The 26601-nt window shown below is 35.5% G+C and overlaps 1 non-coding gene across 1 annotated transcript; it reads right to left on the reverse strand.

Moving 5' to 3' along the window:
* Window positions 1–7859: 7859 nt before the first annotated feature.
* Window positions 7860–7933, reverse strand: TRNAV-CAC (transfer RNA valine (anticodon CAC)). Its single transcript has one exon. It is a non-coding gene; the product is annotated as a tRNA-Val (tRNA).
* Window positions 7934–26601: the final 18668 nt, after the last annotated feature.

Consider the following 26601-nt stretch of genomic DNA (forward strand, 5'->3'; position numbering starts at 1 on the left):
ACTTGATACATCAATAATGAATTACCAGCGGGTGTTGAACCAGTCCGCTACATGTTCATTCCATAACTAGAGCATGGGATATTTTATTTTGACAATCTAAATCATATGTTCTTTCAATGCACTGATGATCTTCCTTCTACTCCCACTAAACATTTGTTTCATATTTGCATGGAAGGACTTAGTTACTATAAACTGGAAAGAGGATATCGCGTGCTGATATCTTTGGAGCTTAGTAGAAGAGTGGAAGAACTTAAAATTGATCAATTCAGATGGGTCAAGTCTGAGATCTTAAAAGAAGCTAACAAGTTTTACAATGGTTCTTCTGATGAATCTGAAGAAGAAGATTAGTTTTGACTTCATCAGATAGGGGATATTTTAAGGTCACACCTTATGATCTTATGAGTCAAACACTCCTACACACGATCTGTTAGCGTCATCGTCTACTATACCAAAAACGCCAATGTATCAAGCCTATCAACGCCAACGCTTAGTATAGTTATTCTATGTAATCTTTTGTATATTAGTTAATAATATAGATAAGTATAGAATAAATAGCAGATCTGATAACTTTGTTATGAAGACCGATTCTTAGTATAGATAAGATACAATCCCTTCAATCAAGGGATATACTTGTATATATATATATATATATATATATATATATATATATATATATATATATATTATGAAGGGTCTAATCAATGGTTTGGTCTAGGCTTTCATTGTAATAGGGTCTTTTGGTTAAATATGCATTTTTGGTAGTGTATGTGTTAGTTTACGGCCAAGCTAGAGTTTACGGCCGTAAACCCAAAGGCCGACCCAGGTCTGTTATAAATAGGGGTGTGCTAGGTCGTTTAATGGTTGTTGATGCCTCAGAGTCTCGGCTGCTATTCCAAAAGTTGTACCAGGCGTTTTTGCTAATAGAAGTGTGTGCAAAATTGTTTATATTATTGTTTCTACTCTGTTCTTGATTGTGTTTACTGTTTGATCACTGGTAAGATCTGTTTCAGGACCTTACAATTGGTATCAGAGCAAAACCAATGTCAAAGCGGAATACAATCGAGTTTGTGACTGTTTACGATTGAAATTGGTTTCTACTACGAAAGGGTTTCAAGATTAATTCAGAAATCACGATTTTCTCGAACTTCTGGGAGTTCACGGCCTAAACTTACGGCCGTAAACTGTGATTACGGCCATAATTTCTTGTTCTTGAACCGTAAGCGTGGTTCTTAGGCTGTAAAAGGAGCATCTTCAACAACCGTTCACATCAACCATAAATTCCTTTATGACGGTAAACTCCCACCGTAAACCGAGTTTACGGCCGTAAACCATTCCTGACCGTAAACTATTAATTGACCCGAAACTATTTTTTTTAAAAATAATCTAATTTCTAATTAATATTAAATGGAGTCACTAAGTCAAACTCACCACCACGAGCTGGATTATGTAATGGGCACAACCACTCAAATTCCAAGACTGCTGTCCGCTGAAGGATTTCCGGAATGGAAGTACAGGATTGAGAAGTACATCAAAATGAAGGACTTCAAAATCTGGAGAAGTATCATAAAAAATCCTATCAGAATAACTACCACTGTTGCGGGACAAGTGGTTGATAAAGCGGTTGAAAATTACACCAATGAGGATTTTGAAAAGGTGGAGGAGCAGGAAAGGGCTCTGACCACTTTGACTATGGCCCTGTACCCTGATATTGCTCAAGGCTTTAGGGAGTACATTTCTGCTAAGGCTTTGTCGGAAGCCCTAATCGAGGTTTATGAAGGGAATGAAGACATGAAGGAGAGTCGCCAAGATATGCTGCGACAATGGTTTAACATGTTCAACTACATTCTTGGAGAAACTCTTGAGGCACAGCTGCAGCGATTTACCACTCTTACCACTGAGATGACTGTGGCTGGGATTTTTTATACCAAGTCTGAAATAAACAAGAAGCTATTGAATGCTCTCCCAAAGTCATGGGACATGAATATAGCTGTGATGAAGAAAACTAAGTAACTCAACCGGCTCTCTCTTGCTGAAATAATGGCGGTCATCAAGGCCTGTGATATTGATGACAAACAGCGGGAGATAAATCACGTGAATTCATACTCAGCTGCAAACCTTGGGATCTCCTCTAACAATGCTCTTTCATCTTTCAGCTCTCCTTCTGCAGGTCAACCTTTCTCTGCTCAGCAAATTCAAGTTCAGTATTTTTCCACTCCATTAGCTACATCACTTCCTGCTGCATCAGCCATGCAATTCTCACAGAATCAGTCGTTCGTTGCTACTCAAGCTGCTTCTTCCTCTAATATGGCTTCCTCATCAAACGGAAAGGAGGGTGATGAAAATCTTGCTCTTGCTACAGGGCTTGTTAACTGCTACAATGCTCTTGTAGTTGGAGATCTTCCGCCCCAATTATCATTTGCTGATCTCGATCAAATTCATCCTGAAGACGTAGAAGAAATGGATATCACATGGCAAATTGTCATGGCAGTTTTCAGGGCAAAACAGTTTACAAAGAAGACCGGGAAGAACAACTGGGGGATGAGTGCTGACAAGAAGGTAGGGTTCAGCAAGGGAAAGCTACGTTGTTTCAACTGTCATGAGCCAGGTCATTTTGCTCATGAGTGCCCGAAGCCAGACAGAAGATTAAACAATGATCGGACAATAGTTGCTATAGGAAACAATCGGAGCGGGGCACAAGTCAACAACGAGAAGGAGATGGTTGCACAATCCTTTGACTGGGAGGATCAGATGTAGGCCCTGAACATATCAGGACCTGAAAAATGCTCATTTGGCTCAGGTTGGTGATGATGCTCCCGCTGAGATTGTTGCAGCTGAAGATCAAATGATGGAGCTGCAGTTTGCACTGATGGTATCCTCTTCTCCTAAACCAAAGAAAAACGAGGTAAGTCTACCCTCATGCTCTCAAGATTGTATTGATTATGTTAAAATTCTCCTTGAGAAAATTGAAACACTACGTAGTGAAGTAGAGGACCTTAGGTATGAGAGTTACCAACTTAGAAAAGGACAAAAACCTCTTAAGGCACAGTTAGAATCTAAAATAAAAAACTTTAGAAGACTTCAGGAGGACTATAGTAATAAATGTGAGAATTATGACTACATAAAGAGACAGAACGCTGAGTTACTGACTGAAATTGAAACATTAAAGGGCAAACTTGAAACTGCTGATTTTGATTTTCGAAAATATGATATATCAAGTGAGGTAGTTGCCAATATGATAGACCACTGCATGCAATTTAAACGTAATTAGTCAAAGGTTCTAGGGTATAATAAAGTGCCTCCTCCTTTCAATCATACATATCAGTTTCAACCTTTGTCCAAAGAGGAGATTGCCATTGAACCATCCATGGTTTATGGCAAGCCATCTGGTTTTGATCAAGATGACATCCCTACAACTTTCGGAAGCAATGATGATTTCTTAACAAACGTGAATCTCAACACTCTGCTGGATAATGTCAGTGATGTTGCTATCCCAGCAACGAAGACAAGGGAAAATGAAGACATTTTTTACTCAACCCCCATTTCTAAAGAGCAAGTAGTTAGTTCTACGATTCCTACGGTGACAGTGTCAGGGATTCCTCCCCTTGACAGTGCTTTGCCCACATCTAGACCACTTCAAGATGATCAATCAACAGACTAGACTGTGCAACCCCCATCCAAAAGAAGACGACGATATGCTAGGTTCGGGCTTCTGGATTCTAGCTTATCTCAAGGTGTGCCTATTACTCCAACTACCACTCCTGCTATTGTAACTGCAGAACCATTAAGTGAAGGCCCTAGTACCATTTTTGAAACTGGTGGCTCCTCTATTCCACCAGGGTTTTCTCTCCTAAGGGCAGATCTCGAAGAGGCTTCCGAGCGTTTGTCCCAACATTTGGCTCAAGAACAAACCGTTGCACTTTCTTCTAAGGCCAAAGGAATTGCCTTTAGAGAAGGTCAGTCAAGAGAAGAAGATTCTGTGATCGATGAACTTCAGAAGAGAGTAAATGTGCTGGATCAGAAAAACATTGAGCTCAGCATTCGAGTTGAAGATCTTTTGAGTGAGAATACTAATTTGAAGTTTCAAGTTTCTGATCTCCAAGAAGATAGAGCGACAAAGACCAAGCAGATCTTTGAGCTCCAAGCTCATTTCAATCTTTTGACCTCCAGCTATTTTGATCTCAAGAAGAAGCTTGAAGAAGATCTGGGTGCTAAGTATAAGACATCTGCTGATGAGTATAGAATTAATATTCATTCTCAGGCTCACCCCATTGTTGTGCCAACTGCTGAGACCTCACGGGTCGTGAACCGCTTTGAAGAATAGCCTGCCCATGCTCCACATGTTGCAGAGATTATCAGAGACAGGCAAGCTAAAGCCACTGAGAAGGGATAACTCTTATTCAAGAGGAGTTCTGACAAAAACGCACCCGGGAACAAATCCACAATCACTATTACGGATCTCGAGGCCGTAAGGTTTAGAGACACGTATGGTGATAGGTCGGGAATCATATCTTGGGGTTATCATGATCCCATGAATATGTGGATTGTACGGAGAAAGAGCGGTAATACGGAGCTCTATAAAGACTGTCATGACTTTAACTCTTGGACCAGGGTGGATCTTTCAGAGCTGTCTCAATCTCCTTTCTCAAACCCGGCAGATAATCAACAAGCAACTAATTTCAAACACTTCCTAGAAGATCAAGTGAAGAAGGGCCTTCCATCTATGAAGACTGCTGAATCCATTAATAAGCACTATCCAGACATCATTGATCCCAAAACTGGTCGTCCCCTCCAGGTGGTGATGTGGCCTGCTACAAATCAGGTCAAACAAATTCCCGTGCTTCAGAGTTACCCGGATGGATCCTTAAGTTCTATGCTTTATTGGGTATTTGATGAAACCACTACATCTGTTGTTATCAAGATAAAGGAGGGATGCATTCGTTTGTATGACAGAAGGGATTTGTTCCAGTTTAGGAAATGGGACATTCATCATCTGAGCCATTTTCAGATCCATGTTGCTGAGGAGATATTTGAGTTAGCCGCAAAAGAATACACTGCTATGGTTACTGAGATCATAAACAAGAGAATGTGGAATGGAGCGATGAGGCTAGAAGATGTGGTGATCGTGGAAAAAGATTAACTTCAAGCTAGTACCAAACCAAGGGGGATATTGAAGGGTCTAATCAATGGTTTGGTCTAGGCTTTCATTGTAATAGGGTCTTTTGATTAAATATGCATTTTTGGTAGTGTATGTGTTAGTTTACGGCCAAGCTAGAGTTTACGACCGTAAACCTGTTTACGGCCATAAACCCAAAGGCCGGCCCAGGTCTGTTATAAATATGGGTGTGCTAGGTCATTTAATGGTTGTTGATGCCTCAGAGTCTCAGCTGCTATTCCACAAGTTGTACCAGACGTTTTTGCTAATAGAAGCGTGTGCAAGCTTGTTTATATTCTTGTTTCTACTCTGTTCTTGATTGTCTTTACTGTTTAATCACTGGTAAGATCCATTTCAGTACCTTACATATTAAACATTAGGGTGAAACCCTAATGTTAACACGACTTGGTTTCGTAATCGTCTTTGTGACAAACCGTCTTCTTGGTGAAGACGAAACCCTTTCTTGGTGAAAGAACAATTTGGAGAACTTCCTGTATTATTTACTTTTTGTTCTTTGTTTTTCTTTAGATTAAGTTTACTTTCGTTCCTTATACTTGAAATGTATATGATTGATACAAAACTTCATGCTGTGTGTTGCAGGCCAAGATACCTGGTGTTGGCCGGTTGTAAGTCGTAGGCACGAAGGCTCGAGAAGAGCGGTTGGGTTGAGGAAGCAAGCCAACAAACCTTGGGTATTCTAGTCTGATGCCTGATTGGACCCGTTGCATGTTGACATTCTAGTCTGATCACTGATTGGGCCAGGGTACTCCAGTTTGATGATTATGGGTCGGTTATGCATGCTAGTACGTTTGTTGTTTGGGGTATTTTCGGGGAAACCCACTAAGCTTTGTGCTTACCCATTTGTTTATGTTTTCAGGTTCTAACAATGTTCATGGGAAGGCGAAGGCAGGACTATACACACTCATTAACAACATTGGGGATTTTGTGTTTCTTATAATACTCTGATTTTTGATAAATTTATTTTGGAATAAACAGTTTTTCTTGATACAATTTGGAAGTTTTACCTTATTTGAAAATGAAAATTTTTTATTGTGAAAATGGGAGGTTACATTGTAAAGTGGTAGCGGAAGAAATGCAGGAGGTTACATTGTAAAGTGATAGCGGAAGAAATGCATGGTGGTCTCAACATTGGTAGCGTGTTTGTGCTAAACTGAGATCTTCATTTTGAATAGGTTTGGCGGTTATAGAGTTATCCCAATTCTTATTGTTTTTTTATACTAACCAAAAATATATAATTCGACTAATATAGTTCAATACATATTGATGGAAGGCAAATGGGTAACAGGTTGCGCCGCTAGCCCTTTCTGGATGACAAAACTAATTCTTTTGAAAACAACATCTGTGGATCTAGGAAAAATGACATTAGAATGCATGACCCGTTGGACTCTGTTGAGGAGCTCCACCACCTTTGGTGCGAGAAACCAAATGTATAAAACGCAAAAGGTACAAACACATTTTTTGATTTTCTATACATGCATTCTCGTGCTTTGTCACTTTGCACGCAACGACTTTCAAAGCGACATGCCTTGCTGTGAAACTCCCGCTCCTCAAACCGACGAGAGAAGAGAGCCCAATAAGATCCACACATGCGTGCTTCCCTCCTACCCATCCAAAGACCAAAATATCAGCTGGTCTAAGTGTGAATCTTCTGTCATGCGGGTCCGTCAAAAAGTTCACTGATGCTTCCTTCTTCACATAAATACCAGCACACAGACAAACATCAAAGAGAACATTCCTAACCACATCATGTATGTACTTGAAACCAAGGAGCTCTCTAAAATGAACCGCATGTTCCCCAAAGGTATCCAAACATGCCTTGCAGCAAACTGGGTATATCTCGTCAATTGGGAATAGAGGAATCATGAGGCAGTAACGAATGATAGTTCGGTATACCATATGAGACATATGCTAGCCAATGCCATCAATAAGGATAGTTAGCAGAAAATCCTGAGCATGAGGTACCTGAAGACATTCAAAAACTGCTTTCTGTCTAACAGTCATGTCGAAGTCAACTTCCATATATTTGACGGTTTTGCTAAAAATGGCACACGCCAATACTTTTTGGGTTTAAATAGTCAATTCCATTCATGGTGACCATGGTCTTATTTTGCATCCTATGTTGATGTATAATTCCGATACACTTGGATTAATATTCTGAAGGTTTCTTACAATTTGAGGGAGAAATGTGTCGGTCACTTTTTCTTTTTGCAAGAAAATAGTTGGTGATGTTTGGATTTCTATATTTTGGGAAGATGTTTTCTTCGATGATGCATCCTTACGAGTCCAATGTCTAGGTGTTTGAATTGGAATTGAACAAATCGATCATTGTTCTGTCGAAGATTGCTCAACATGGTTGGTTATCAAATCTTCGCATCTTCCCAAATTTTTGTAGAAATAATTTACAAATGAAACAAAAACTAGTCTGGCCATAATTACAAGATTGTAAAATTGAAACAATGGGTTCAATTTATTTAGGCCCAATTTGTACCACGGAATGTAAGGGAGCCCATATCTTAAGCAAATTTAAAAGTAGACCATTATTACAAGATTGAAAATTTGAATTAACGGGTTCAATTTATTCAGGCCCAATTTTATCACAGGTATCATGTGTGTAGCCTATATGTTAAGCCAATCTAAAATCAAAAAAGAAAAAAAGAAACGTAAAGCTTACCATAAAAATAAAATATGTCTGAGCCCGGGTTCGAACCGGGGACCTCTAGTGTGTGAGACTAGCGTGATAACCGACTACACCACCCAGACAATTATGACTTAGTAATACATTTATTATATATCAATATGTAAAGGATTTAGTTATTATTCCGTATCCATTTAGGTGATCGGAAAAGTTTATTGCCGTAAACACTGTCTTTAAGGAAGCAAATCATGATGAAATTAAATTTAGGAAACATGTATACAAATATATGAAACAAATAGAATAAACTAATCATATTATAATGATAATGATGAAGGCTTAAAACAGAGATTAAAAACATGCATCGAAAATGAGAAAAATAGCAATTATAATTAGCGCATCATATTTGGTTTTTTAATATATAATATTATATTTTGAAAATTTTATCCATCTATAACTAAGGGTGAGAATAGGCGGATAACATTTCCACTCGTTTGAAATCGAAAAAAAAAAAATGAAAATGATGGATCCTAGAATGCTGGAAATGAAACTCGAAATGGTTACATTGGTTCTTAAGATTTTGAGAATGTTTCAGGAAGTTTTTTTTGTTCTGGATATCTGGCTTTTAAAATCCTTAAAGTTTTTTTTATATTACATGATATCTATATGAAATAACAAAACATGATATTTATTTGAAACATTCTCAATTGCTTCTACACATTAGTAACGGGGATCGAAACATTCACATCACCTCGGTTCTTGAATTGATAGTTCTTGACCGGTTCCAGTTCAATAGACGAGTATACCGTCCTTATACTAACCCATATCTATAATTATGTCATGCAAATATAAAACATTTTTTTTACTATAACTATATAGGTTTTTCAAATTACATTTTCCTAATAAAAATATTACAATATTGCAGATGGGTTAACATTTTAAAAATACATTTTTATATGATATAAATTAAAATGACATTGTTATAGCATACAATTATTTGGATTTATCTATATTTTATATAACTTAAGAATACTTTTTTTTTAATTTGTCCGAAGCTTTGGGTTTCAAGGCCACATGGTAGGTCTAATTCATCTATATTTGTGCAAATCGGCCTCAGGTAAGGCTTCTTTTTGTGACGTGTTATTTGATTACGAGAGACGATTAGGTGGATTGCGGTTTATGGGTTTTTTTTGGAGGCCATTTTTGATTGTTCACATTTCTTTCAATTTATTATGCCATGAAACCAGTTGAGTTGTTTAGGTGTGTGCTTATTAATTTAGGTTGTTAGCTGTTATTTGTTATAGATCAGGAAAAGAATCGTGGCAAGATCAAAAAAGAATCATGGTCAGACGCGACGATATGTCTTTTGTCTTCGTTCTAACTGCTTTTTGCAGCGCGATTTATATAGTACCTTCATTATTTTCCATTAGAATTCTTCTATATCTTTTGCATTAAGTGATATAACCCCTCACTTTAGCTTTTGCAATCTCCTTCTTCGTAATTACTCATTGCAAAGCACACATTCATGTCGTTTATTCACATGAATTAGCTAGCAACTTTGTGACATAAACAAACTAAATTTTCTGCAATAATAAAAACTAGAGGTAACATCAAAAAGCAAAATTAAGTTTATTAATAACGAAATAAAGAAAATTAAACACACTGAAAATAACATAGAAATAAAAATAAAAATCCTAAACAAATTAAACTAAACTTCAATGAAACTTTATCTTTCAATCTTCATTATTGGATATGTCATAAACTTCCATTGGTTCTTTCTCCATCATATTAAAATCTTTCGATGGGTCTCCATCAGACATCTCTTCCTCAAACCTATCCACACTCCGCTTATCATATTTATATTTATCTCTATCCATATCATCGTCCTCCTTGGGTTTATATTCTCTAGCTATATCCTTATCCGAGTCACTATTGTCTTCCTCAATATCCGGTTTTTGGGAGCAATTCGTCATCTTTAAATTTTAATTAAACAATCTCTCTTATGGCCCAGTTCATCATCTTATCTAGACTTTCTATTTTTCCTTCCATGTATTCCTTCTTTTTCACAACCTCTTTCATAGTCTCATTTTGAATCTTAATTCTAATAGGCATACAACCCTTAATCTTTTGTACACTTCCTTTTTCTCTCTCAAAAGTTACAGTAACTTTCAACACATTTTTCTTCATATACTCCATGCTTCGCTCTTCTTCATTCTTTCTAGGCCTCCAATTTGATATTTCATTAGTATTTCTTCTTCAACTATTTTCAACTTCAATCTTCCTCCAATGTTATCAAATGCATGAATGGATCTCATGCAATTCGTATCCATGGTCTTTGGTTTTATAGCTTCCATTCCCCAACTAACTTCAAATGATAGTATATCAAAAGAGTTTTCAATTCTTGGTATGAAGTGTCCATAACTATGACTTCACTACTTAGTAGTCCTCCCATGTTTAATCCAAGAAAATAAGCTAGTATATATGGTGAATTCACATATCCTTTTGGGTCAAATAAACGGTGCATCAAGAATAAAACCATTCCTACACATAACACTATTATCCTTGTGGTGTGAAATCGTGTTTATTATCACTTGATGAATAATACGGTGAATAAGATTCTTGATCTTCCTTGCGGGTGCAACATTAGTAGATTATCCATCTCCTATATTTTTCCATGCCTCATTACAATCAAGTTTAGTTAATTATTTCTTAGGCAACTTAGCACTGTATTCGTGACATATCTTACTCATGGCTTTTTCCTTGTTATATAATCCACATCACCATGTCAATTCAAGAATACTACAAATTCGATTATTCCCTCTTAGCCTAAAATGGACTGCAAGTTCCTTGTGGTAGTTGTAACTTTATAATAAAATTGCATGGTTGTATAAAATTTAAGACTCATTTCCTTCATGTGAAATAGATTCAACCATGCAAGTGACATGAATATTAATCGTCATCTTCATAAACTAGGGACTTGGTAAGATAATAGAAAATTTTGTGATCAATGCCTAATGAAGCTAATGTTCCCCAATATAAAGCTCTTGGAACGACAATTTCTCTTCTTGAAATATTGTTGATCTTCGAATTGTAAACATTCCATGGAATGTTCTTTGGAAACTTTAAGAATTCATGATCAGCCATCCTTTGATGATGCAAAGTAAAATTGCAAGAAACTTGATTAGAAAAGAATTCTTGAGGTTTCAAGAGTGAATAAAAGAATTTTGAAAAATAAGAGAGAAAATTTGGATTTTATAACCTTGGTCTGCCCTATGTCTCGGCACGACACGTCGCCTTTGTAGCATAAATTTCAACGGATTTATTGTTTTGATTTGGTGCACTTTTTCCTATCGTGAATCCTGTTACCTCAGTGTGAATTTCTTCTAAAACCTTCTTTTCAGGGTTTCCTTCTTCTAGACATGCTTTCCATCATTTTTTAACTTTTAAAATGCCTTTTAAACTTCATAAATCATTAGTAATGGTTTTTCCAATGATATTTAAATTGCATGGAAATAAATTATGAAAAATTTAAAAACTAAACTAAACCAAATAAATGAAGAATTAAAAGAAAATCAAACCAAACATCAGGTTGCCTCCCGTAAACGCTTTTTTATGGAGTCTTTAGTTGTACTCCTCATTTCTATGTTTTCTTTGGACAGGCTCGGTTTAACATGATAGAGTTCCTAGAAACCTATCTTATAGCACCTTATAGATTTGTCCAACTTGATTCTCAATGTTGAGGATTGATGTTTGTTGGTTTCTTAATGTCATTTATGTACTTGCACACATTCGTTTCACTACCTCTTCGAGTTTTTTATGATGTTTCCCAGAAGATGTTGCAAACTTTGCTAATACTTCTCCAAAACTAGCATTCTTTTCTTATTGGGGCACTGCTTGTTAAAGAGATCCCTTCTTGTGGTTACCTTGTCTTTTTATTGATTATATCTTCTTTCTATTTCTTTTATATATTCATCGTGTAGTATCCATCCTTTCCTTGTTCTAGGTTCATATATATCTCTTGATGAGTAACACATGTCTTCTTGTTTTATAATTTCTTTCTCTTTTGGAATTTCCTTAGTTAGGTGAGATCCATTGCAATTATCACATCCCAATTGTATTGCATGCATAGATTACAATATCTTCTTCATTAGTCTCCTCATAACAACAACTTTGCATTCAATGCTTGAATATCTTTAGAGTTATTCAAACATTTCTTCATTCATACTTAAGGATCTCTTACTGATAATCATTGGTGAGAATGTTGAAAAGGTTCTTCAATAAATACTCTTTCCTTCTTATGGTAGATTTTTAGGAACCGGTCTTGCCATCGATGATTTCTCGAGTTATTGTGTCCAAACTATTTTACATGGGTTGCATCTCTTGATGAACATTAAGATCATGTTAAGGATATCTTTGTAACATTCTCTTGAATCTTGCCGAAGCTTCATAAAGTGTTTCATATTTCATTATGCTAGAAATTTTGAATCTCGGCGTTTTTCTGTGCAATCTTTGTTGGTGGGTTAAATCATTTACGAAACTTCACATCAATATTCCATCTGATGGTTCAATTTTAATCCAATCTTTCGTTGCTCCTATTAGTGTTATCGAAAACACTCGTAATATAACTTGGTCTTTTGAAGCATTTGGAATATTAAAGCACTAGACAATTTCTATCACATCTTCTACATGTTGGTTTGCGTCTTCATGAGATTTCCCAACAAAAAGAATTTCTGTAAGTAAGTGCAAGAGTTGTCATTTTAGCTCAAAATTAAGGTTTTCGAGGTCTATTCTTTGTACTTCAAATCCTCCACTTTCACTATTGTAATTCATTCATTGTTCTAAGTTTATTTCGTCCTTCATGTTTCTTTCTTCTTCTTCGGATGATGAATCAAAAAGATGTAAGCTAAAAGTTAATGATTTGTCTAATGATTTGTATTCTTTTTTAACTTCTTTCTCTTTCTTTTCAAATGAACTAAATAGGTGTTCCAACTTGTCAACATGTGATATTAACTTAGTTATTAAATTCCTTGTCATATACTTTATGAAAAAATATATCCCAATTAACTAGCTCAAAATAAAAAAAGTAAAAAAATATAGCAGTTCTGATCAAAATTCTTAACGAGATTGTCAAATCGCATCGATATTTGAATTTGAAAAGTGTTCTTCATGTCGCGATTTGACTGGTAGCGGCGTGAATTCTTATTAGGATGCAAGAAAACTTAAATTTTCATGGGGAATGCCCACTAAAGCAATAATTAAAAACTTTAATAGCGGTTGAAAATTGTTCCGCAATGACGGCGCCAAAAATTTGATGTGCATAGTCTAGTAAAAAATTTGATGTGATTCTTGAAAAAACAGTCTGTTATTTCTATTTTACGAATTACCAAGACTTAGACTAATTACCACCAGGTAGTGTACCTGATCAGTGAATAATATAGGATTGGTAAGACCGAGAGTCGAATTCAAACGAAATAGGGATGTACCTGTATTAAAGAATTTAATTAATCAAGAAAAATAAAGAGAAGAATTAATTATAAAATGAATAAGTAAAAGACAAAGTAACTAATAGTAATGATAAAAAATACTTATGTTTAAATTTCAAATCCCCTAGTGATTATGATTGACTCATATGAAGTGCAATGAATATTAGCAGTTATTTATCGATTCCTAAAGTGATTAGATCAATTAATAATATCCTTAATCATATGTTTCTAAGTTATCATCCAAATATGATAGTTTTCCTATATCCATTTTGTTAATTCATATTATGTAAGACTCAATTGGTATGAATTTTCCCAATGCTAGTGGTGACCTTTAAAACATAATGTCATTAGCTTATGTACCATGCATATTAAATTAGTGTTCATATATCTAACATGGGGATACCATCATATAGTATTTCCTATGCCAGTAGTATAGTCATGATTCAAGCAACATAATCTTAATCCAATCTAAATCATGCGACTTATTTACTTTGACATCAAAGTATCAAAAAATAATATTCATGGATCTTTAATCAAGAAAATAAATTAAACAACTCATAATATAATTTCAATGAATCAATACACAATCAAAAAGTTCATCTACTTCTTAAAAAAGTGTTAGGAATTCAGTCCATAATCAAAACAAAAGAAATAAGAGAAATCGAAGGAATGCTAAACATTATGTAAAGCAAACAAAAAAAAATCATCTTGAATTGATTCTTCCTTCTTCTACTCCTCCTATGCTTCTAGATCTTCTATGTTTCTCTTAAATTATGATATATCTTTTGGCCGAAACTAGGGTTCCATATATAGTCTAACAGACTTGAAATCATTGTGCGATAAGTATAATCGTAATGCGAGTTGTAAGATTTTGTAATTATCGTGTATATATTCTGATTTACTTTCTTGCTAAGCTCTAGATGTATTTCTTGCTTAATACTTCATGAAAATTTGCTCCAAATGGTCCATTTCAGCTTCAGTTTCAACAATATGTCCTATTTAGCTGCAAAATGAAATATAAAGCAATTAATTATCTTTTGTCCTATATTTATCTTAAAAACACTCATAAAAGTACATGAAATGTCCCTATAAATATGTATAATTTATGACACATCATCAAAAACTCACAAATATGGAGTTTCCAAACACCATTGAATAACATAACAAAATAGGACCAAAATAACTAAAACATAAGATCTTGAAGTAAAAATCCATAAAGGTGCAATCAACTTATAAAGGAAGATGTGATGACAAGAAGACTCATTCTCTCTAGATCTTTCTTCCTTTAATGTAACACATGTTTTCTTGGATGAATCGGTTTAGGGTTTCAAAGGGTCAAAAGGTTGGACTTTGGAGAAAAAGGTGATGGGTTTTGGTCATAAGATATCCTATGTGCTCATACAAACCCTAAAGCTTGGATCTAGGTTTCTCTATTGTACATACTTTGAATCCAAGACTTTGAACCCTAATTCTAACATATGGAAATCAGAATTCACATGTAAATAGGGTTAAGAACATACCTTGATTGTTATATAGTAATAACAATCCAATTCCTCCTTGAATTGACCTTGGAAAGCTGAGAGTCACAAGTGTCACTCCTCTAATGGCTTACAAACACCATAAGCAAGTGGAGAAGGTATAAAGAGAGAGGAGGGAGGTTAGAATTCGTCCTTAGGACCTCTTGGGAAGGGTTAGACGAATTCCTAAGCCCTAGGGGGTTTATATAGGTGTAAAGATTAAGGTTTTAGTCCTTATCCTTATCTAGTTGCTTGTCCACCAAGCAACCATAAGATAAGTCCTAGAAACCCTTATCCTAGTCGAATTCTAAGGGATTTACACCTCAAATTCGTTCACCATATATATAAGATAATCCTTACCTTATTTTGTAACTATCACATAATTACAATTCAGCCCCTCTAGTTTAATTAATTACACTTGATCACAAAATTAATTCTTAATTAATTATTGACCAATATTAATTAAACAAATATGATTTCTCCTTTAATATATTATTCTTATAACATATTAATAAATCATAATAACCTCTCTCTCTTTATTTATTTCTCCAATCAAGTTGCTTAGGTGGAGGCAACCCAAAAGGACCATGCACCATCGGGTCAAGTACATACCAAAATAGTTATGGACTTAGACACTAATCCAACAGTCTCCCACTTGGATAAGTCTAATAACTATTATGCGTATGACTTCAGATCCTGATCTGCAATCGTAGCTTTCCAAAGCCGCTGTCAACTCTGATCATATTAGATACGCGTGTCCTTAGATAAGGGATCATATATTCCTCCATTCTAGATATCATATGAGATATGATTTCAAATCATTCTCTTTGTACTATATCTCGATTTCCGATTTATGACGACTGACTAACTGAACAAATCAAATTAGCCCTAGCCCGGCCGAGCATTTACGTTTGTCATCACTAAACCATCGAGGGGCCCAAAAGATATCGCTTTTATCCTACTTTGGATAAAAGGAATGGATAAACTTTGATACAATGCTCGCTTGCACTCATGCACCGAATCACACACAACAATATGTTTTATAACACCAAGTTACTAGTGCGTTTACATATTATCAATGTGCAACCGATTCGCAAGATACAACTCACACATCTCGGTTTCAAGAATATAAGATGTTATCGTCTCACCAATCACTCGTGATACAATTCATGGAGTGATCCAAGTGAGCGTGGGTTTGATCCAATGCTCAAATCATATTCATAAGCACTCATGAACGTTGCAGCAAACATTCGCTTATGTCTAATACCTTATAGACAATCCACACACCAATTCATGACAGTCTTCATTCATATCTACTTCCAACATATGAACGACTGTGGCCCGTTTGAATAATTCGATTATTCTTAATAAACTCAATTATTGTGGAAGTCAAAACATGCAAATGTGAAACACAAGAATAATACTAATCCCATATGGCCTCAACCCTTTGAGCATAAATAAAACACCTTTTATTTATCACCATATTGATTACTCATTATTTGTAGTTTCGGTTAACCAACTTCTTACTTGAATTGTTACACTTGTCCCATGCTCTTAGCATGAACACAATGTTTACCTATGGCTCTTACTTTGTGAAATAGATCACATTGAACACATTTCCAATCATTCTCATTTCACAACTCCTAATCCTTTTTCCATAAGTTAAAGAATATCAAATTCTTGTTACTTACAGAATATGCTAGATTCTAACATTCTACGCAACTGTCTTTTCGTAATGTCACTGCACCAAAGTCACAAAGACTATTGCCAATAATATTACAAAGTCCTCTATCGGAGATTGTTACAAGACAATTCCATAGACGTGATGTCTCTCACTCAAAGTACATTCTTTGAACATCCTTTTGCATAGAAGTTTCTAATCTAGTCATAGATTTCTCAATATTCAATTCCTAATATGGACACACTTCCATATGTTCCATATGACAAATCATTCTTAATAAAATCTTATCTATTCGTAATGATGTCGATACGGTCCATCCAATATGGAAACATTTCCATATTTTCCAATACTATACTTTCAACTACTCACAAGCGACCAATCCTCGTCGAACTTTGGGTTGTCCTTTGATAGTTGTTTAATTGTTTTAGTCAAAACCAATTCTAGTCCCTTTTCCCTCTAAATGCGCTCGACATTTGGAAAATTTTAGAATGGTCAAACATTAAAGCATTTGCAATCGATCCTATACCCGAAGCGTATGGGACACGACGCATAATGTTTTATTTGCTATGTTCTCAAAATTCGAATTGTGAAGAGGGATGCCGTAATCATAATCGAAATTTTAAGAACACACTTTGTACCTTTGACTAAATTTTATTAACATTTCTCAACCTAAACCTATAGATTTGAAATGAAGCATAATATTCTCTCCCTTAATTATAGCAAAACAACTCTTCAACTATTGCGACTTTGCAAAGTATGACTCATGTTTTCTATAATTAATATTGCTAACCTTGGAATACTTTCCTTAATAATCATACAATCATAACATTTATGCTCCCACTATCATGATGATTATTATAAAACATAACACTTATGCTCCCACTAGCTTCGACATGTATTCATAAACATCTTAACTTCCAGAAAGACAATACTTATTGAATTTCTTAAGTTCATGTTTCTAATACTTAGTGCTTTGATAATCTTTCATCAAGGCTTTTTGAACTTATACACCTTTGCCTTCGATAGTTCATATGTGTGTCTAAACACTTAAGACTAATTGCCAAACCTCACAATTCAAATTATGGAAAAGGATACTGTAACCATAATCGAATTCGAGAATGCAATTTTACAATCACTATCTTCTTAAAATCTTTCTTAGTGAAAGCATTTCCTCACAATCATTTTCATGAAGGAAGCAATCTTATGACACTTAGATTTGAGCGGTGTATGTGTTCATATCCATGTGAATTTGTTAAAAACCAAAGTTTACTACAAAATTCAAACTCATATGGACCGAACTTTCTTAATCTTGATTTCTTGCCTTATGGTAGCACAGCTGCCCACCATGTCTTCCAAGTAGTTAAGCAACTCACCCTTTCCTATCAATGTACCTTTCATTGATTAAGGTGCTTTGCCTTTTATGCATTCAAAATGAGAACTCATAGAACTTACATGCATAATTAACTTAATTGGAACAGCACAGAATCAAAATATTGTCAACACGATAGGTTGTAAACCTCAACTCGTGTGCTAGTGATGATCGTTAAGGTTTATTTGATTTGTTCTTGAAACCTTGGCTCCTATGGGATAGGTACAAGTTTGGAAGACACCTTCCATCTCCTCAATCCAACACAAACTCAGAACCATGGTAGTCCTCTCACCATCCCTAGGGGGCTGATATACAACTATGTCAGCAAATGACGTGAAGGGATCATACATCACCTTACTAATTGGATCATCACCAGAGCCTACACATGAGCCTGAACCAAACCTGAACCTTCTCCATGCATGCTCATCACCATTATGAAAAGCAATCATACACATGCTCATGACATACCCAAATAATCCTTATCCCACCAGTTTCTTAGATTCTTTGTGACTCTCCTTGAGTCGAGTATGGATCATGTGCTTTCAGTAGTATGGGTCGAATGCTACCTTCCACATATATCCAAATTTTCCTCAAGAATTATCCTGAATCCTCCAAGTCACCTTCACAAACTGATACTCCAAATTCCCACTAAGTAGCGCAACCAACTCACTATAACACACCCTAGGCTCTCTTAGGTTCCCGACATCACCCTGCCATCAGATGCTGAAGAACTCTCATTAATGTCAGTTAACTACATCATGAATACAATCACATGCAACAAAGCTTAGATAATCCTTTGAGTAAAAGACTCATCCCTACAACAGTTGGAATCAAACAAGAGCTGTGAAATAGAGTCAAATCCATCATTATGAGATTATTTAACCTTTGCAACATGTAACTTAACATATTCACTTAATGGTTAATTCACATAACTAAGAGTTCCACAAATCACAAAGAAAACAACATTCGAGCAATAACACCTTAAACCACAAGCCAACCAGAGGACATCTCAAGCTCGCTTACTACCAATAAATATTTTGAATCTAAAACATCATTCAATTCCTCTTAGTCTACAAGGCATCACTTACTACCAATAAAAATTTCGAATCAAAAACATCATTAAATTCCTCTTAGGCTACAAAGCATCACATATAAGGCCAATCCATACAATCATATGAAATCCTTACTGATATGCAACTCAAAAGCTTAACCAATCAGGCATATAAAGGAATCTTTTCTTGCATAATATACTGGGAAGATCCCTAGCCCTATTCTAGCTTGCAATTCTCATATCATATAACATAAAAAACATCAAACATAAAATGTGTATGGGTATTATCGAAAATACTTACTTAAGCTCGTTTGATTACACGTATCACACCCTTTTTCTTAGAAAAGCTTTTTAGAAAATCATTTTCTTTTAAAAGATTTTATAAATCCCTAGTTTGAGTTTAGACACACCCAAGAGTATGCCTGAATCCCTCAAACCAAGGATCTGATACCAACTTGTAACGTCCTAAAAATTATAAGGTAACATTTTCAGTTTTAGTTCAACCATAAACACCGTTTAATCATTTCAATCATTCAAAAGTATATCAAGGTAAAATAGTTATCAGAGTATAAAATCCAAAAATCAAATAATGCGGAAAACATGGGCGGATATGGTGTGATAAAGTTGGGCCCTTTCCTTTCAAGCTAGAAGTACCTGAAACATAAACCAAGAACCATAAGCACAAAGCTTAGTTAGCTCCCCCAAAATACCTTATACCATACATGCATAAGAGTCAAACATAATAGTTCTATTTCATCCCCTTCGGTATCTTTCAACTGGTATTGGGTCTATTTCACCCCCCTTTGGTATCTTTCAACTAGTACTGGGTCTATTTCACCTCCTTAGGTATCTTTCAACCAACATTGGGTCTATTTCACCCCTTCGGTATCTTTCAATCGGTATCGGTTATATTTCACACCCTAGAACTAGCATATAATCATAACAACAAGAGTCACAGAGAGAACAAGCACATACAAGCATAACCTGAAATTATCACAAAGACAACTATCAACCTTAATACATAATTCAGTAGGCTGACATTGGTGCCTTCGACCCACGAGTATAGTGAAGGAAACTCACCTCAGTCCATTGTCAATCCAGCTAATGCTCGGGCCACTGGACCGGAGAAACCTCACGCTAACCAATCAAATTCAATCATGATCAGTAATCAGGTCATAACCATAATCAGGACTTAATTCACTAATCCCGACTCCTAGGGTAAAAGAATAATTTACCCTTCCCCTCAACTGGTCCAAAGACCAATGCCCAAACTCAATGACACTAAAAGCCCAATAACTGTCACACCCTAAACCAGAACGGCGGAAACGCCTGGGGGTGGATGACTTCATGCACAATATCATAACAAATGAATAACAGGGATCAAAGCCATACAACCATCATATTGATAATTAAGTAGTTTACATTGTACAAAAAACATTATTTACTTGATATTAAATACATATGTAAAAAAAATAAACGGCATGATGTGTGACGCCCCATCCTCAAAACTCTTTGGATTACATGTTTACTGATTTCCTAAGAATACAAGTGATTTAGAAAAGTGTCAACAATTAAGTTGGTGAGCTCATAAGAGCTTTGTATGCGAAAAATCGGTAATTTTTCCTTGTAAGAATGATGGAGTGTGCTTTCAGAAAATCCAATATTTTCTTTAAAATGTGTTGTAAGTCTTAAACCCAAGACGAAAATTGTAATTAGTGCTATACTGTAAAATAGTATTATATGGTTTTATCTTTATATAAAGACTAATTGAATGTATGTTAGACATTTCTCACCCTAGACCTACCGGTCTAACTGTAGCTAACAGTTTAGGTGTGGGGTTGTCAGTCTCGTATAAATCTATATACAAGTGTGACGCTCTCTTACCGAGACTCTAGTTATAATTCAGGACTTTAGTGTGTACTCTGGTATGTACGGTGAAGGCCTGTCTCACAAATTTATATTAACCGGTTTACATCTAGTGTAACGAAAACCCTTTTTCTTGTAAGTGAAAATATTACCCTTCCATAGTGGTTACATAGTATAAAAGTAATTTTTACCTTTAAATAATTATATGTTTTGTTTGAAATGATAAAGTAGTGTTTGTGACTCCCAAACTATACCAATTATTGTTTATTATGAATGTTTTGTTATGACCATATATATATATATATATATATATATATATATATATATATATATATATATATATATATATAAGTTATCATGTCTAGATGTTTTAAAAGATTACATCATATAAACTTACATATAACACAAGTATGAGAATATTTGGTATCAAAAGTCAATTTCTAGTTTTTGCACCTTTTTAATGATATTTACCAGTAACTAGAAAAGTATAACTTTGTAAAACTTATTTTTTAGCCCTCTTGGGATTTTTAACTCAAATATATTTATATGTTTTAAAACCATATATTTTTAGTTAAAAATCCAGAAAATGATGTCTTAAACTTGTTATGACCACTTTTGTTAAAAACAAATCCATTTTTACATAAAATGATAGATTTTTAAGTTTTCATTGTAAAGCTAACTCCTTGATATTTTGCCTAGTTTGCTAGAAAATCGTATCTTGACCATGAAAGCCTTAGAATCTTTATGGATTTGTGGGTTTAACCCCTTTTCTAAAGGATATATAACATAGTTTATGTTTGTTTTTCTTAGTTTTGTATCATTAACCATCGTAATACAAATAAATGCTCTACAAACAAATAATAAACACATTTCATGAAGAAAAATGCTATAAACACAACAAAGATTTGAAAGTTGCAAACATTTGTGTTATAATCAAACTTTTCTAGTACCCCCCCCCCCCAAAAAAAAAAAACATGAAAAACTAGAAAATATGGGGGTATCAACTCACCTTAAGTGTGTTTGTGGTTGGATAAGGAGGTGATGGTGAAGATCTTTAAGCCTAGAACACTTGAAGGTGGTTGAAGAACTCTTTGAAGATGGTATTATCCTATCACATGATAATGTGTGAAAATGGGATGTAACTAACATGAAAGTGTGTAGAAACACTAGATTAACAAGAACTACTTATCAAAAATTATAAGAACCAACTTGAAAATTAATCCTTGAAAGATTTAGACTTGTTTCTTGAGAGGAAAGTGAAGGTGTTTGAAAAGGGTGGGGGTTTGGGGGTCTCGGCCGATGTTAAAGAGGGAGGGGTGAAGTGATGTTTGCATTGTTATTTGATGGATAATAGCCTTGATACCTGCTGGATAATATTTTTTGTTGGAATGGATGAAACCCTCATGTCACTAGGTTAACTCTTTTCTTCTTTTCTTTCCCACGGAAAACTCCACTAGTCCACCGAAATTACCTGGTGATTTCGGTCCAGTGTCACCAAGATCATAGAGTTTTCGGCCCCAAACCAAAAACTCTAAAAGCGAAATCATAGAGTTTTCGGCCCTAAACCAAAAACTCTAACAACAAGGTATAAACCCCAAAATTCATGTCATAATAAGTTGACTTTCGTTGAATGGTTTGACTTTTATTGACTTGTTGACTTTGATTGACCCAGAACTACCAGTTGTCACAATAACCAGCCCAAATCCAGAAGACACCCAAGGCCCAATACATTCCCAATTCCATAAACGCCCAACCAAAAGCCCAAAATGTCAACTATCCATCCTCACGACATAACCAGTCCTTGGTTATGTTGTGAGATCTCACTCGGTCCGATTCCAACTCATCCCCACTCAAAGAAGTCAAATCGGACATGAAAAGTCACCAAAGCTGACCCCACACCGTGAGAGCCTCCTCCTACGTTGTGAGCTCCAAGAAGCTAACCAGACACAGGGTCATTCAACCCTCACGTCGTGAGCTCCATGTCTCATGTTGTGAGATCAGTCTGAAGCCAAAATTCCAACTTTTAAGTCCATAATCCATTAAGCCTTAAACTCTAACTTTCCAGAAGGTCTTATAACTCCATAATGCAGTAGAAAGACGATGCTTTTAAGAAATATATGTCCAATACATTTTTTAGATCTCATTTGAGTCAAAAGTTGAAGAAAACGACATCCAACTTTCATGAAAGGTTCCAAAACTCAACCATTCCCTTGATTTGAACTCCATGTCACTCTTAAGACCCTAATAACACATAAAGTTTCAAACTTTATGGTTTCCATTCGTCAAACTTGCACAATCAAGAGGAAAAGTGGGACAAAACCTAGATCTAGCCTAATAGTATAATAAAGGAGGAATCTTTGATACTTAAGTGATCTAGAAACAATGTAAGATGATGATGATGAAGATTCCTTGCAAGCCTCAACTCAAGATCACCATCTTCTTCTTCTTTTCTCTTACTTCCAAACAAAGAAAAGATCCAAAATGACCAAAGATCAAACAAGGATGAAGACTAGGGTTTTTTTTAGGTGAAAGAGTGTTTGGGGCTGATAAAAAACCCTAAAATGAGTTTAGAGATGCTTAAATACGAAGGAAACCCTAAAATGATCATGGGGTTGGGCTGAATCAGCTCGCACATTGTGAGCTCCATGTCTCACATCGTGAGACCAGTACCGCATGACAATTCATCTTAACCTACCTCAGGTCATGAGCTCTCATGCCTCACATCGTATATGGTAGATTCAAATGGGGTACAAAAAGAGTTGACCGCTGAGCCGTATGAGGTAGGAAACTCTCAAGTATGGTTCTAAGGGAAGGAATTAAGCCACCTATTCAAACCGAGGAGATCAGGAATCAGTTAACATCGCAGGTATATGTTGTAATTACTTCCTTAATGCCCTTATGAAATGTGTTTATGATTATATGTTTGTGTGTGAAACCATGTATGTTCTATCTAAGTCTCCACATAGAAATTGAGTTTTCTTCATGATGATCTTTAGAAGCTTCATATGCCATTTTGCATACCGTGGGCCGTGTTTAGAAGGGTCTTAAATACTTTGCTTAGGACATCTGCAACCATTCAGATATTTAGTGATACCAAAGAGAATTCAAGGAATTCGCAAGTTAGGCATGCCAGTTTGAATGTACGATATGTACGAGTGTGCATGGTTTTGAGGTATTAAGAATTTAGTTCGGTCATGAGTGTAGGATTGATAGTTTTCAAGTTCACACCTTCAAAGCAAGGTCAGTTGCAAGTTGCATGGGAATTACTCTAAGTTCAAATAAGTGGCTAGTATTTATTCATGACCACTCCTTGAGTAGTATGAGGATTGATGGATGGAGGATAGTATTAATGGAGGAGCACTCCTTGAGTAGTATGAAGACTGATGGATCCAAGGCAATGTGGGGCCCCTTCGATTGTATAGTGTGGGTAAGATCCGGTAGGATTGGCTTGATCAAGGTATCAGGTTGCATTTAGAGTGAGATGACTTTGCGGTCATTGGTTGACATCCATGTGGTGGTTAGGCTTGAGTAGACCTTATTAGTTTGAATCTTAGTCAGAGTCTTGTGGAAGGACCAGGTGTGAGTCTGTTAGCCTCTGCGGTGGGTGGAGGATTTTCTATTTCAGTTTAGTGAAATGTCACCCTAGAATCAGAAGATTACAAAATAGAATGCAAGTGTAAATCTTTGGATTTTGGGGTTGGAGTTATGTCCCTGGTTGAAGCAAGGGGTTTGAGACTTGTGTTGGGAGTCACCTTGATCTCAATTAAAGGATTCAACAGAGGTGAATGCTTGGTTATGTTAAATTTGGTTGGATTAGGAGGGTTGTTGGAGCCATTGTGGCAGGCGAGATAGTACAGGTCTTTCCAGATAGACGCTCATTCAGGAGTCACATGGTACAATTATGTGAGGCTATCAACCTCAGTAACCAGTAGAAATTCTGGTATGTAGGTTATGTGGTAGGTAAGTACGAGACCAGGGAGGTATTGGTTGCATCGAAATTATAAATATGGGACAACATTATGAGCTTGGGATGGTACTAGCGTTGGAGATGATGGAAAACATAGGTTACAAAATTTCTATGCGCTAAGCGGAAAACATTTAAACAATTCAAATGATTAAGGCACATGCAACCTATTGAAGATCTATGTCTTTCGCATATATGCAACATACTATCAACTATCTTCCTACACAAATTTTATTATGAAAAATGAATTCAATAGAATAAGAAACTTATTTGAAGATTTTTATTGCAAACAACCTTGAATCCTTCTTCAAATCTTTTGGCAGCTATGTCACACCCCAAAACCGAGAACGGCGGAAACGTTCTGGGGCGGAGGACGTCATGTAATGTATCACAACAATGTAAAGTAGTAAACAAGCAACAACATCATCCATTGTATTAATAGTATAATTTTAAATTACAAGTGTACTCTTTCATAGTATAAGACAACATGATAACTAATCAAAATAAAAGAGGAGTCTTGATTTCTCCGTCTTCACAAAACCTGGTCGTCGTACCTGTCTATGTGTGACCTGAGAATACAAGTTATTTTGAAAGTGACTATCAGCAATAAAGCTGGTGATTTCATAAGTATTAATGTGTCTTTGATTTGTAAAACTTGTAATGAAAGTCTTGACATATTTTTGAAAGAAAGTTCGTATAAGTATGTAAAGGTTTGTAAGTAATGGAAAACGTTTAAATAACCCTAGAAATCCCTATGATCCCTATAAAAGAAGTCTTCTACCAAGACCCTACTGTTTTGAAAGTAAGCATCTCTGTAAATGTGATGGTTTTTCCCTGTTTAACTATTAGTATAAAACTATAGTATACCTCATCGTTTATGTGCATGAGTCACATTATAAAGGTAATAAGGAAATTAATTATCTATATCAAATATATCCTACCTCATCGATCATGTGAATGTGTCACAAAGTAAAGGAAGAAATAATATAATGACCTAAGTATTATCCTTTTGTACTAGGATAACTAATAGTGTTAACTTAAGACATCTGTAGATGTACATTTACCTCTGTAGCTAACAGTTGGGTGTAGGAATAGTTAGTCCCTTAAAGTATACCTATAATGGTATCAACCGAAGACATCCGTAGATGTGCATTTACCTCTGTAGCTAACAGAGGTTCTAGGAATGGTTAGTCCCGCAAAGTATCCTTTGGAACGAGGATATAAAGTCCAGTCTATCTCGTCGATTATGTGTTTGTATCACAAAGTAAAGATAAGAAGGAGAATTATATATAACAGTATCTACACATATAATATGTAATAGTAACTCGCCATATGGCATCTACGTAAAAGTATTCATGTAAAAGTATTCATGTAAACATACTCATGTAAGCATATCTATGTAAACGTACTCATGTAAGCGTATCTATGTAAACGTACTCATGCATCATGTAATGTACTCATGTATCATGTAATGTACTAGTCTAGACTCATGAATGAACTGACTCTTGTGTGATTCCCTGTACTTAGAATAGTAAGTGGTATCTCCTAACTATACCTATAATAGTTTCTAACCATGTACGTGCATAACCTGAAGTATGCCTTTGCTACCCAAAGGTACTGAATTGACTGAGGAAAACTTTTATGTCTCTATATGTATACACGATATATAACTGATAGTTAAACGACCTTCAGACGGATGCCCAATACCCTAACAGACCACATCCCAATGGGGAAAAGGAAATAAAGCGGGTTGGCCTTCCTAAGTCTTTTAAACATTATTTATATAACTATACCTATACAGGCATGCAATTGACAATATAAAAGCATATAAGGAGTTTTATAAAACCTTTGAAAAAGATTAATTC

Source organism: Lactuca sativa, chromosome 1 (genome assembly GCF_002870075.4).
Source record: "Lactuca sativa cultivar Salinas chromosome 1, Lsat_Salinas_v11, whole genome shotgun sequence".
NCBI lineage: Eukaryota > Viridiplantae > Streptophyta > Magnoliopsida > Asterales > Asteraceae > Lactuca > Lactuca sativa.